Source organism: Lepidochelys kempii, chromosome 4 (genome assembly GCF_965140265.1).
Source record: "Lepidochelys kempii isolate rLepKem1 chromosome 4, rLepKem1.hap2, whole genome shotgun sequence".
Taxonomy (NCBI): Eukaryota; Metazoa; Chordata; order Testudines; family Cheloniidae; genus Lepidochelys; species Lepidochelys kempii.
In genome coordinates this window covers 65185771-65198026 of record NC_133259.1, presented here as the reverse complement: position 1 = coordinate 65198026, position 12256 = coordinate 65185771, and the positions used below count along the sequence as shown (strand labels likewise).

Genomic DNA, 12256 nt, shown 5'->3' with positions numbered 1-12256 from the left:
AAAACTATCTCAGAGATGTGAGTCCCACTACTTTAGTCACAGAAATTCTTTTGCATACCTTAGGGGACACCATGATATGCAACATAACCACACTTATTAACCATGCTATTTATTATTAAAGAAAAGAAAAGAAACCATTAAACAATACAAAACAAATTACAGAACACAACTGATAAACTGGTTAGTTCTGTTACAATCTCTTCTATATGCCTCTTTGTAGAGAACTTTTAGAAGAGATTTCACATTTAAAAGTGAAATCAGGATGTACTTCATTTGGTAAATTAAGACCAAAGTATATTGTTTCCCAAAGTTATTGTCAATTTAGTCTTAGTTTCTTACTAGATACTTAAAATTGTTTATGTATGGACAAAATAATGTGTTTAAGGGCAGGTGATACCTGTCTTGTTGTTATTAACAACCAGCCAGTTTATAATTGGGCAAAATAAACAATTTTATGAAATCTAAGAAAATATTTAAATCAGTTACTTAGAGGAAGCCATTTAAGGATCTTCAAGACAAGCCAATTATGAGTATTAAGAAACTTAAATCTGCAATTTCTTGGTTTGCCAATGGTTAGCCCCTGTCTCCTCTCCAGGAATACATAGTCTAACCATGTGTTGATTAACAGGAGAAACTGTTAGTATTTTAAGTTACAACAGAATTTCCATAGCTAAACAAAATGATTACAAGAGTTTTAAAATCTAATCCAGTGTTTTAGTTAATTTTCTTTCACCAATCCATGTTAAAGTTTTGGGGCGCTTTTCCTAGAATTGGTTTCTTCTTTAGTCCTCTCTGTTCTTGTTAGGTCTCTGTAGTAGCTTGCTTGTAGAGATGGACAGGATGACTTGTGGCATGCTTGCTGTTTAAGCAGGGTAGCAGAGGGTGTGTGTGTGTGGAGGTACCCACTTCAGAGTTTTATACCATTCTACTTCCTATTCGCTTGAAATTATAGAAAAGCCACTTTCAGGTTTGTTTAGACTCCAAGTTGATTTCTGTTCATTGGCTCAGTACTTTCATAGGTTATCCTTAAAAGCCTCTTTATCTTATGAATATATAATTTATTAATGTATGTATGCATTGGGATTGTAATTCTTTCTTGGCAGTTATAGTTCCTTTGTCTTTGTGGTGAGAGATTCTCAGACAACTTTAAGTTTAGAGTTTTAACTCTTTTTTTATGCAGTCCATTTTCTGAGATATTCCTTCTAAATTTAAACTTAAAACTTATGGTTCTTAAAACTGTTTTTTCAAAAATTCAATGATTTTTAGAGTGTGTTTATCTTAAATAGCTTTTAAAGAAGTTGTTGAGTCTTCATAACAATTTTTGAGAGATTATTCTTCTTGTTTTCCTAATATGGCTTGAGCACTGCCAATAATTAAATCCCCATTAAAATAAATATTCAATACCTGAATGGCTTCTTACATTACTAATTGGTTTAGCAAGATCTTTAGATTACAGGCTGGTCCCGTGATACTGAGGCCTATTGGCGGTTCACTACTCTGTGTCAGCAACTTCTATCAGGCCTGACAAACTCACTGGACCTAACATGTTGCTGTCATAGTATTTATCTATAAAGACTGTCTTGTAAGGTATTTAATGAAAGCTGGTAATATCCTGGTCACTCATATCATTGTGAAATGTGTGTATTAACATTATATGAGAAATTAAGGATACTCACTGATATTATGCTTTAAAATCTGTAACCAAACAAAGAGAGAATAGGTTTTCTTCCAGACAGGAGGAAAGATATTTATATTAGTGGCAGAGAGATAACTGAAGCATTGTGAAAACAAGATCAAAAGAAGCCCCATTTGCAATAAGTCATCAGGAAAAGCCAGGTTGACTGGGGGATATGAAACCATCATGAGAAACCAAGGCCACAAGGCGGTGTCTTGTCTCTGGGGTCAAAACAATGATTTTTGGGGAACTATAAGCACAAAAGATATTTTGTTATCCATCTTTGAGGGAACAAAGAGATCAGTGGTCTTTGCATCCATGAAAGCTGGATCCTGGCCCAGGGAGGCCTTGTGATTCTGAGAGGAGGCTTTAGGTGAGAAAACCACCCTAGACAAAGATTGTAGCCTGTAAAGTTGTAGCCTCTAGAAATCATATTATACTTTTATTTTATTTATGACAATTTTCTGATTTTTTTAACTTTGCTTAGTATCACTTGAATCTCTATTCTTTATTAATACATTTAGTCCTGGTTTTATTTTAAGTTCATCTCAGTGCAATATATAATAGTAAAGTGTGCTGAGCTAACAGGCTGGTGTCTAAACTGCCTCTCTGGAGATAGCAGTCTTTGTAATTTCTGTGAGTGTCCAGTGAGAGGGGCTGGATACTGCAGCGGAACACTCCTCCAGGGAGTCTGGGAACTGAAGAGCAACAAGTTAGAGTTTACAAAGCAAAGTGTGGGCTGGCAGAATTCTAAGCAGTTTGTTTGGCCGGTTAACTAACTGGGATGGCAGGGAGCTGACACTTAGTGTAGCACCAGCAAATCTCTCTTTTGCTGAGGCAGATAGGTAACAATGTGACTTATAGTTCTGGACACCCCAGGAAAGCATCACTGGTACGTAAAGCATTTTACCATTTACATAGGAATGATGTTAGGAAATTATGTTAGGTGCTTTGCCTTTCGGTAAAATACTTGCATATATGCCATTCAAAATGATTTTCCATTTCAACATTAGAAATAAACAAAAGTTTAAAACATTTGCAACTACATATGTTTTTCCTAGAGGCTTTTCTGACTGCTGTTTTTAGAATTATTATAAAATTTATTTTCAGTAAGATATTTCTAGAATTCTCTGTGAATGTTTACTTAGAAGTTGTTCTCGTGAGGGTGAAAAAGCCAACTTTACATGAAGATTTACTGCTTTGTTAACCCAACCTTACGTTCTTTTTCATGTCAGATCTTTTCGTAAAGCATGAATGTTTACATGGTTTGTATTCTTGAGATAAGGACTACATTTGTACCAAACTGGTATTTATACAAGAGTGAGGTATCCTAGTCTAGATAAGACACTCTAAGGGTAATAAACATGGTTTTATGGCTAATGAGGGATATCTGCTTGACATTTGACTTGTCTTTGGGTGATAGTGGGACAGATTTCTGTTACCAATCTGCCTGAGGCATCAGGTGATCAGGCTGAGGCCACAGGATTGTTAATGGAGGAGATGATGGAACACACCAAGTGTCTAAGTTTTAAAGCTTTATTGATAAAATAATAAAATAACACCGGAGAGTGATGGGTGCTCCCCACATCACTCAGAGGAAGGAAGAAAGCATTAGTGCCCCAAGCCCTAACCCACTTTCATACTCACACCCGCACTACATGAGGCTGGCCAGACCTGGGTGTAACATAAGAAGAAGAGGGAGAAGGGTGGACGGGAGTTCTGTCATGTGTGCACAGGTCGTCCAGGGTCCGCTGTGATCTCCAAATTGCTTCAGCTCTCAGGAGGGTTTTAAGTCCTGGGCTCCTTTGGGGCTGTTCCATTCCATGACCTCTGTTCCTGGTGCTCTTTGTGCCAGTCCAAACCGGCTTTCTGTGGTCTTCTCCGCTTTCCCAAAACACAACGGCTCCAGGGACGCGAAGCTCTGCTACGCCCCTCGTTGTTTCGCCGGTGTTTTCCAGCTCTGCAGCCCTGGTTCAGTGTACTTTTTCTTTTCTCATAGCTGGCTGTGGCTAGGTGAGATAATTTTTCATCTAGCGCCGTGACCTTGGACTGGGGCCAGTGTCTTATCGTTGGACTGAGCTTGCTAGCTGCAGTGTTGAGTTAACCTGTTCTCTGCTCTCTTTCTCCTTCCCCCTTTGGCCTTTCGCAGCCTGCAAAAGAATCTTCCACTCCCCACTCACACCTTTGACCCTTCCCAAATTGCCCTGCGATGCTTGCAACAGCGTTAGCAATATACAATGCATATACAATGCTGATCTGCCTCCCCCAGGGTACCCCTTGGTGGTGGTGGTGGTGGTGGGGGCTCGGGTGTGACAATAGAAGCAGAGAGCACCTGGAATTTCTTTGATTAGCTTGAACATTTTGTAATATAACTAGCTAAACATAACATGCATTGTTATATTTCAAACATCCTGGCTCTAACTACTTGTAGCTATATCTTAATATTTGGTGAAGACACAGACAAATTTGTGATGAGATAACATCAAAAACAAAAGTAAGGTAATAGTTTTATTACTATCATTTTCCCATCAGTATTGAAGTCTCTCCCTCATACTCACCTATAGTTGTATGTATGTATTATATTTTGTTGTTTGTAGGATCCTCAGATATTTGACAATAAAAGTTCTTTCCTATATTTTTTTCTAGATTTAGCAAATGCTATATTTCAATAATGCCATTGCTGGAAAAGTCCAGGCTGCCTTTTGTTTACCCCGTTGGGTATGTCTACACTGCAATGTAAGCCCAGAGTTAGTGGGACTCAAGTGAACTGTCCCATGTTAGGGAACCTTGAGCTTAAGTGTCTACATTGTATTTTAACCCTAGATTAAGAATTTTTTGACCCATGATTGAACCTCTGGCCTCCACACTGCAGAGCACAAACCTGACTCAAAGTAACCATATCACAGAGACCCTAGCACACACCCCCAAAATGTGGCCGCTCTAGCTCTAGGAGCATGGTACAATGTGGGAAAACTTCATTGCTCACCCTGCACGTTACCAGGAAGCAACTCACTTTGCAAAAGGCTTGATCAGTTCACTCTCCATTGCAAACCCAGGAGGCTTTCTAATACTTTGATTGCAGATTGGTGATCAAAACAGAATGGGTTAATGCTGACCTGATCTGCTGCCTTTTGCCCAGGGGGTGAGGGGACTTCTGTTTTCAGGAGAGTGGATTGCAGACTGTCGTGATAAAGAGGATTAAGGAAGTTCTCCCATGGAATTGTGGGATAGTCCTGGATGACTCTTGGGATCTGAGTCAAGTGGGGTTGTAGCAAAACTGCAAAGAAATAGGACTTGGACGCTGGGTCCTGGTTTGATTTAAGGTCAGACCCTCCAGCCCTCTAGGGCTGTGGGACCCTGGGTCCGAGCCATGGGTTAGTGCATGGGCTCAAGCATGAGCTTACATTGCAGTGTAGACAGTTTCTGCATTAGCATTGTCATTGCAGTCTGCAGGAGTGCGTATTGAGACCCTAATGCAGCAAGATACTTCGGTATCTACCTAACTTTCAGCATGAGTGGTCCCATTGACTTCAGTTTACTCTATTCATCTGCGTACAGTTAGGTAGAAGCAAAAGTACCTTGCTGAACCGGGGCCTTAGAGCCTGATCAAAAGCCCAGTGAGGTCAATAGAAAGAGTCCTATTGACTTAAATGAGCTTTAGATCAGGACCTTATTTCAAGCTTTCTCTTTCCTCACCCCCACTCCAAATTAGATATGTTTATTACTGCTGTCCTTTGCTTATGGAAGCAGAAAATATAATGGATTCCCCAGTGTCCCTTAGTACTGTGCATTTTTCTTAATGCAACTTTAAGCCAAATGCATCTGCCAAAACTGTCTGGCTTGCTGATTTTAACTAGGTTACTGCAGTGAAAAATTGGAAGAAATGCACTGGCATTGCTGAGTGTATTTTTGGTTCCTGACAGGTGTACACATTTACAATTTTTTCATTACCAAGAGTGTGTGTTTATTAATTATTATTATTGCTATGATTGCTGCTATTTTGTTATAATCATTATTATTATTATTATCTTCCAGAGCTGAATGATTTGCATTTCAAATTCACCCTGCACTGTAAGAAATATCAGTTTGTGGCAGGAATTGTAGATTTCTCTAATAACAATGCTTCCTATAAAGCAATCTTCAGCAGTCAAAGAACAGCAACAATGTGATGACAAATGCTGGCCTCCAAAGTAATATCTTTAAAATTAAGTATGGACAATATTAGATTAAACATATGATAATTCAGTTTGAAGGGTGACATTTTTATTTGGAAAATTACAGTTTCAAATAACTCCTTGACTGTGTGAAATTACAGAGCCTGAATCTAGCCTCACCCATATTGGTTTTACACAAGGACTTCACTGGAGTTATTCTTGATTTATATCAGGAACATAAATGACATCAGACTGTAAATGACATCAGAATCAGGCCTGCACTATTTATTTTACACTTATAGGGCTGAAGGCTGGAACTGTTTAATGTTTTGTCTGTACAGTGTCGGTCATAATGTGACTCAGATCTGGTTAAGGTCTATAAGTGCTACTGCAACATAAATCAATAAAAATAATACTAATTATTAATAATGATAATAAGGATTCACCACAGGGGTGAATGCCTGCAGCCTCTTCCTCTTATTTGTCCTTTTTATCAGTTCTACTATGAAAACTGGGCTTATGCTTCCTACTCTTTCACAGATCTTTATTCTACACCTTTTTGCCAGTGTGACTCTTACTCCCTATTTTTGTCCAGGAACAAATTTCAAGCCTACCACTGCACCACTCCTGGAATCCATTTGATTGGGGCTAATTCCGCATAAGATTTTTACTTTTACAGTAATATACACTATGTATCATAGATTTCAGATTTGTTCAGAAGGTTCCAAAAAGACATTCTAAAGGCCAGATTCTAATTTTATTTAACTTGATGAAAATCCAGAATAATTTTACTGAAGTCCATAGTGCTACTCCAGATTTACACTGGCTTAACTAGGAAAAGAGTCTGGTCTCCAATGTCATTCGACCAGTTTCGCTTCCCCACTCCACACCCATCCCTATGAAAATTACATCTATCTATTCTTTAACAAATGTGCTTTTATGCATTGCTGACTATGGCAGAGTGTTACATTTCTTATAGCAATTCAGCCCCAATAAAATATAATCTTCATAAATAGATAATGCAGTTCATGATCAGGAGTAATGCACATTTTGTTGATGATCAGCCTCATATGTTAATTTTTAGATTCACTTGCATTTGTTCCAAGGGGCAAAAAATGCATGTGATCGTGGTGTTTGCTATACTCCAGGAGGTGGCTGATCTCTTGGATCTGCTTTGGTGGGAGATATCTATGTGCAGAGTTTCCTATATGTTAATGGATGGGAATGTTGAGAGCAGCAATATGACTCAATAATAGTTAAAAATGTGAAACCAAGGTACACACCACACATCACTTCTTGTTTCAGTTATTTGCTTTTTCACATCCCATTCCTCTCCTACTTACTGACTACTTAGTCTGAAAGTTTCTCGGGGAAGGGATCTTGCCTCCTTATATGGTTGTGTACTTATCCAGTTGTGTATTAACAGTAACATATTATAGTGCCTGAAAGTGGGCTTGAAGCACATGCCTTTCAACGAGTGGTGTACAATGGAGACATTACACTTGGTCTTTGGGTGTGAAAAACTATAGGTGTATAGTGTGATGTTGCCCCCATAATGCTTTATACAAATATGCTTATGAGTGTAAATATGACATAACTGGAATATGTTTTATATTAGATATACCATGTAATAGATCTTTGCAAAGGTTATGTTCTACTGAATTCATCCTATTTGTATGCATATATCATTTTTATATCTGGAGTTACAGGCGTTGACTCTATGCTTGTATTTAAAATGTTTGCTTTAGGAAGCACCTAAGGCAAATCTGGTCAACATAGTGTGAAGGGGTTATCCAAGTAATTGGGAGTACTTGGCTAACAAAGGACCTTGATAGATGCCAATCCACATCTGAGCTTTCCTGGGAACATTCAAACTAGCATGTGGACAATGGCATCGGCTTGTAAAGAACTGAGTCATGCATGGACATGTGACTTGCCCACGTGACTCCAAAACTCCATTTTGTAGCTGTAATTCTACACAGGGAGAAAGAGGAGTTTCCACCCAAGAGAGAAACTATATAAGCCCCTGGGAAACCCCTCCATTTTGTCTTCAGCTGGCTCAAGGGATACCCTCTCCACCCCAAAGAAATGTCTGAAAGAAACTGGAACAAAGGACAGTAACTACAGGGGTGTGTGTGATTGCTGGACCCAGACTAGGAGGAAGTCTAGTTTGTCAAAGAAGCTTATTGGAACATCTCTGAGGGTGAGATTTACCTGCATTTAGTTTTTCACTGTATTAGGCTTAGACTTGCATGTTTTATTTTATTTTGTTTGGTAATTTACTTTGTTCTGTCTGTTATTACTTGGAACCTCTTAAATCCTCCTTTTTATATTTAATAAAATCACTTTTTACTTATTAATTAACCCAGAGTAAGTATTAATACCTGGGACGGGGAGGGGTGGCGGTGTAAACAGCTGTGCATATTTCTCTATCAGCGTTATAGAGGGCAAAGAATTTATGAGTTTACTCAATTTAAGCTTTATACAAAGTAAAATGGATTTATTTGGGGTTTGGACCCTATTGGGAGCTGGGTATCTGAGTGCTGGACACATGAGCACTTCTTAAGCTGTTTTCAGTTAAGCCTGCAGCTTGCGGGAGATATGGTTTAGACTTGGATCTGTGTTTGCAGCAGGCTAGCATGTCTGGCTCAAACAAGGCAAGGAACTGAAGTCACATGCTGGCAGGAAAAATGGGCTCAGAGGTAGTCTAGGCACATCAGGTGGCAGTCCCAAAGGGGTTTCTGTGATCCAACATGTCACAAATAGCAACCTGAGGAGGAACATTATAAAAAGATGGCTTTTTTGATAAGGGCTCATAAATACTCTCTGCTTACTTTTTAAAGACAGTTTTTTCACCTGTAAGCAAGCTGATTATCTGACAGTTTTCACTTGGTATAATGAAGCCCCTCGTCTTCAAGTGTATTTTTGCTTTTATAGCTTAGTTTTAGGAGACTTATGGTGCTTCTTAACTTTGAGGGATTATTCTATGTCAAAACTATTGTGTACACAAGTCTCCAATAGAATTTTTTTTGTAAAGCCCATGATAGTTGCAACAGTAAATTCTAGTTTTCCATGACCCTTATATTAGATGTTGAAATATCGTGAGAGTGAGAATGCTGACAGAACAAATTATTCTTTTGTAGCTTCAAAACCTACTGCATTTAAAGCAGTGTTGTTTGCACTAATATCAATTTCTTATTGGCTAAGGTATGCAAAAAGGTTACAGATACCCCCTCCCCAGTTTTTCTGATGAATAAATGTAGTGTTACTGGCCCCATAGTAAAGTCACAAATATAATTCATAGGTTCTTACTAGAGATTGGCACTAGCCATGTCCACATTAATTGTTCCCATTCACTTTCTCTAGATCGGGGTTGGCAACCTTTGGCATGCAGCCCATCAGGGTAATCTGCTGGCGGGCCACGAGACATTTTGTTTACGTTGACCGTCCACAGGCATGGACCCCTGCAGCTCCCAGTGGCCACAGTTCACCATTCCCAGCCAATGGGAGCTGCAGGAAGCAGCAGCCAGCACATCCCAGTGGATTACCCTGATGGACTGCATGCGGAAGACTGACGACCCTTGCTCTAGATGTTTTACCCAGAAATGGGGCAAGGCTGCGTTGAATATGACTATGCTTCAAAGGAAAGCTGTGACTAGAAGTAGACCCCAGAGTGGAACCTGATTACCACAAAAAAATAAAAAAATCCTCTAGCACTATATAATTCATTTTTGAAGGAGTTTGGGTACACAGCATGGTGATGATAAAGAAGAACATCAGGCAAATTATGCATCTTCATAGACCCACAGTCACTGAACTGAGAATAAAAAAGAAGCCATTATCCACTGCCCACAACTGATAACAAACTGCCAATACTCTCCAAAGGCAGAATCTCTGTGGTCTGTGAAGCGAGGAATGGTGTGGAACAGGCAGACCCCTAGGCCTCACTGAATACTAACAAAAGCATAGCTGGAAACCAGTCTGGCCTACCCATGTGTTAGCATTGTTAAAATAGATGTTAAGTTGATATGGACTGGCTACAGAGCTTTCATCATGGAGAGAGATACAAAAGATGTGTTCTCTATGAGATACTTTAATGCACACTGGTGGCTATAACTGGCTATAACAGCTCAGGTAAAGTATGCTGCAAGTGGTGCCACCTAGTGGCTGAACATTACAATACAGCTTTAGCATGCCATCACACACACTGTTAATAGATTAGTTACTTAATCATGGAGCTGGCTGAGAATTTTCGAACAAAACAGGTTTTTATTGGAAATGTATCCGTTTTAAGAAATTTCCAGAAAGAAAATGGGATTCCATCAGAAATCTGCCTGATTTCCTACTGAGTTGTCTGGTGGATGGTTGGGAAGCTCAGGACTCAGGGTCCATGGTTCTGGAGCAGCCCCACTATGCGGACTGTCCCAGGGACAGGGACCCCAAGGCTTACATGTTCCCAGCTATGGAGCCCTGGAAGAACTGGGAGACCCAACTTGAATTTTAAGCAGTCACCAACATTTCCTGCAGGTGTTCTTACGAAATAAAGGAACTGGATTATTCCTTCTTTGGAGCCAGAAAGAGTGCTTGGGACACTGACTGGCTTCAATAAGGTCTGTGATTGTCTTTGGACCCAAGATTCATCTGCTGGCAGTCATTAGCACCTTTCAGCATAGCAACCCCATTTCATGTGCTCCGCATCATAGAGTCTGCTACTCAGTTGCGTTCCAAGTGCTGATTTCCAAGAAATATAATGATCATGTAAGTACCAATTTTCTACTCTTGAAAACAGAGAAGCCCTAGTGAACTTAAACTATATCTGCATTACAAGCGCTACAGCAGCACAGCTGCAGTGTTTCAGTTACTCAGTAACTCCTCACTTAACAATGTTAGGCAAATCCAATTTCCCCATAAGAATTAATATAAATGCAGGGGGTGGAGGGGAGTCAGGTATAAGTTTTAAACAAACAATTTAATACTGTACACAGCAATGATGATTGTGCAGCTTGGTTGAGGTGGTAGAGTCAGAGGGTGGGATATTTCCCAGGGAATGTCTTACTGCTAAATGATGAACTAGCACTCGGCTGAGCCCTCACGGATTAACACATTGCTATTAATGTAGCCACACACTCTACAAGGCAGCACAAATGGAGGGAGGAGACACAGCATGGCAGTGGCTGCAAACATTCCTTGTGGAAACTGAACATGATGATGAACCCATGCTATCCCACTGGATATCCCAAAGTGCTCTCTGTGTGTGTGCATGTGTGTGTGAGACAGAGGGATGGTGTGTGTGTGCGGGGGAGAGACAGAGACACACAACCGTGTGTGTGTGTGTGAGAGAGAGAGAGATGCGCATTGCCCCTTTAAGTATGCTGACTCTATTCTAAGTACACTGCCTTTTTAAGAAGATCAGCAAGTTGAGACAGCAGTTGCTGCCAGCAAGCTCCCTCCATCCTGAGCCCTGTCATGTCCCCGCACCTCCTCTGTGGAGATGAGGTATAGGAGCAGGGGGAAGGAGCGGGGGGAGGGAGACACCCTGACATTAGCACTTCTCTACCATGCTCCCTGAACAGCAAGCAGGAGGCTCAGGAAGCAGCTCCAAGGCAGAGGGCAGGAGTGGCACACAGCAGTGGGGGAGAGGGACATCTGAACTGACCGGCAATTGATAACCTGCTGGGTGGCTGATGCACAGGGGATTTAGGGGAGCTGATAGGGGGGCTGCTGGTCCACCCTGGTTCCAAGCCTCCACCAGCTAGCTCCAACGGGCTGCTCTTCTTGCAAGCAGTGGACAAAGCAGGCAGCTGTCAAATAACGTTATAAGGGAGCATTGCGCAACTTTAAACGAGCATGTTCTCTAATTGATCAGCAACGTAACAACGAAACAACGTTAACAGGGATGACTTTAAGTGAGGAGTTACTGTATACTCCTAGTGCCAGAAGGAGTTTTTCTATCACTGTAGTAAATCCCCCCGACACACACACACACACACACACACACACACACTTGAGAGGAAGTAGCTAGGTTGACAGAAGAATTCTTCCACTGACTTAGCAGTGTCTATATCAGCCTTTGGGTGGCTTAACTGTGTCTCTCAGGAGAATGAATCTTTCACACCCCTGAATGAGTTAGCTAGGTCAATCTAAATTATAACCAGCAACCAAGAAAAATTGCATGGGCTGAATTCAAAGATGGTTGTTTCTATGAATTCATTGTGGATATATCATCTGGAGAATAGTTATCTATGCAATACGTGGACTGCTGCTGAGTTGGATCTAATCTCTACAGGGAAAATTCTGCCCTCAACTCTACACATGTATATTCAGAAAACTGCAGCCGTCAGTGTTCTGAGGATTAAACTAAGCAAAATGTATCTGCCAATGTTCTCCAAGCCCTCAAAAGAACAGGTCTCCCCATCTATACCTCCTG

At 40.5% G+C, this 12256-nt stretch overlaps 1 protein-coding gene across 1 annotated transcript in view; it reads left to right on the top strand.

Annotated features, from left to right (window-relative positions):
* NPY1R (neuropeptide Y receptor Y1) overlaps positions 1-12256 on the top strand; it is an 87674-nt gene that overhangs the window by 14683 nt on the left and 60735 nt on the right. The window lies entirely within an intron of this gene.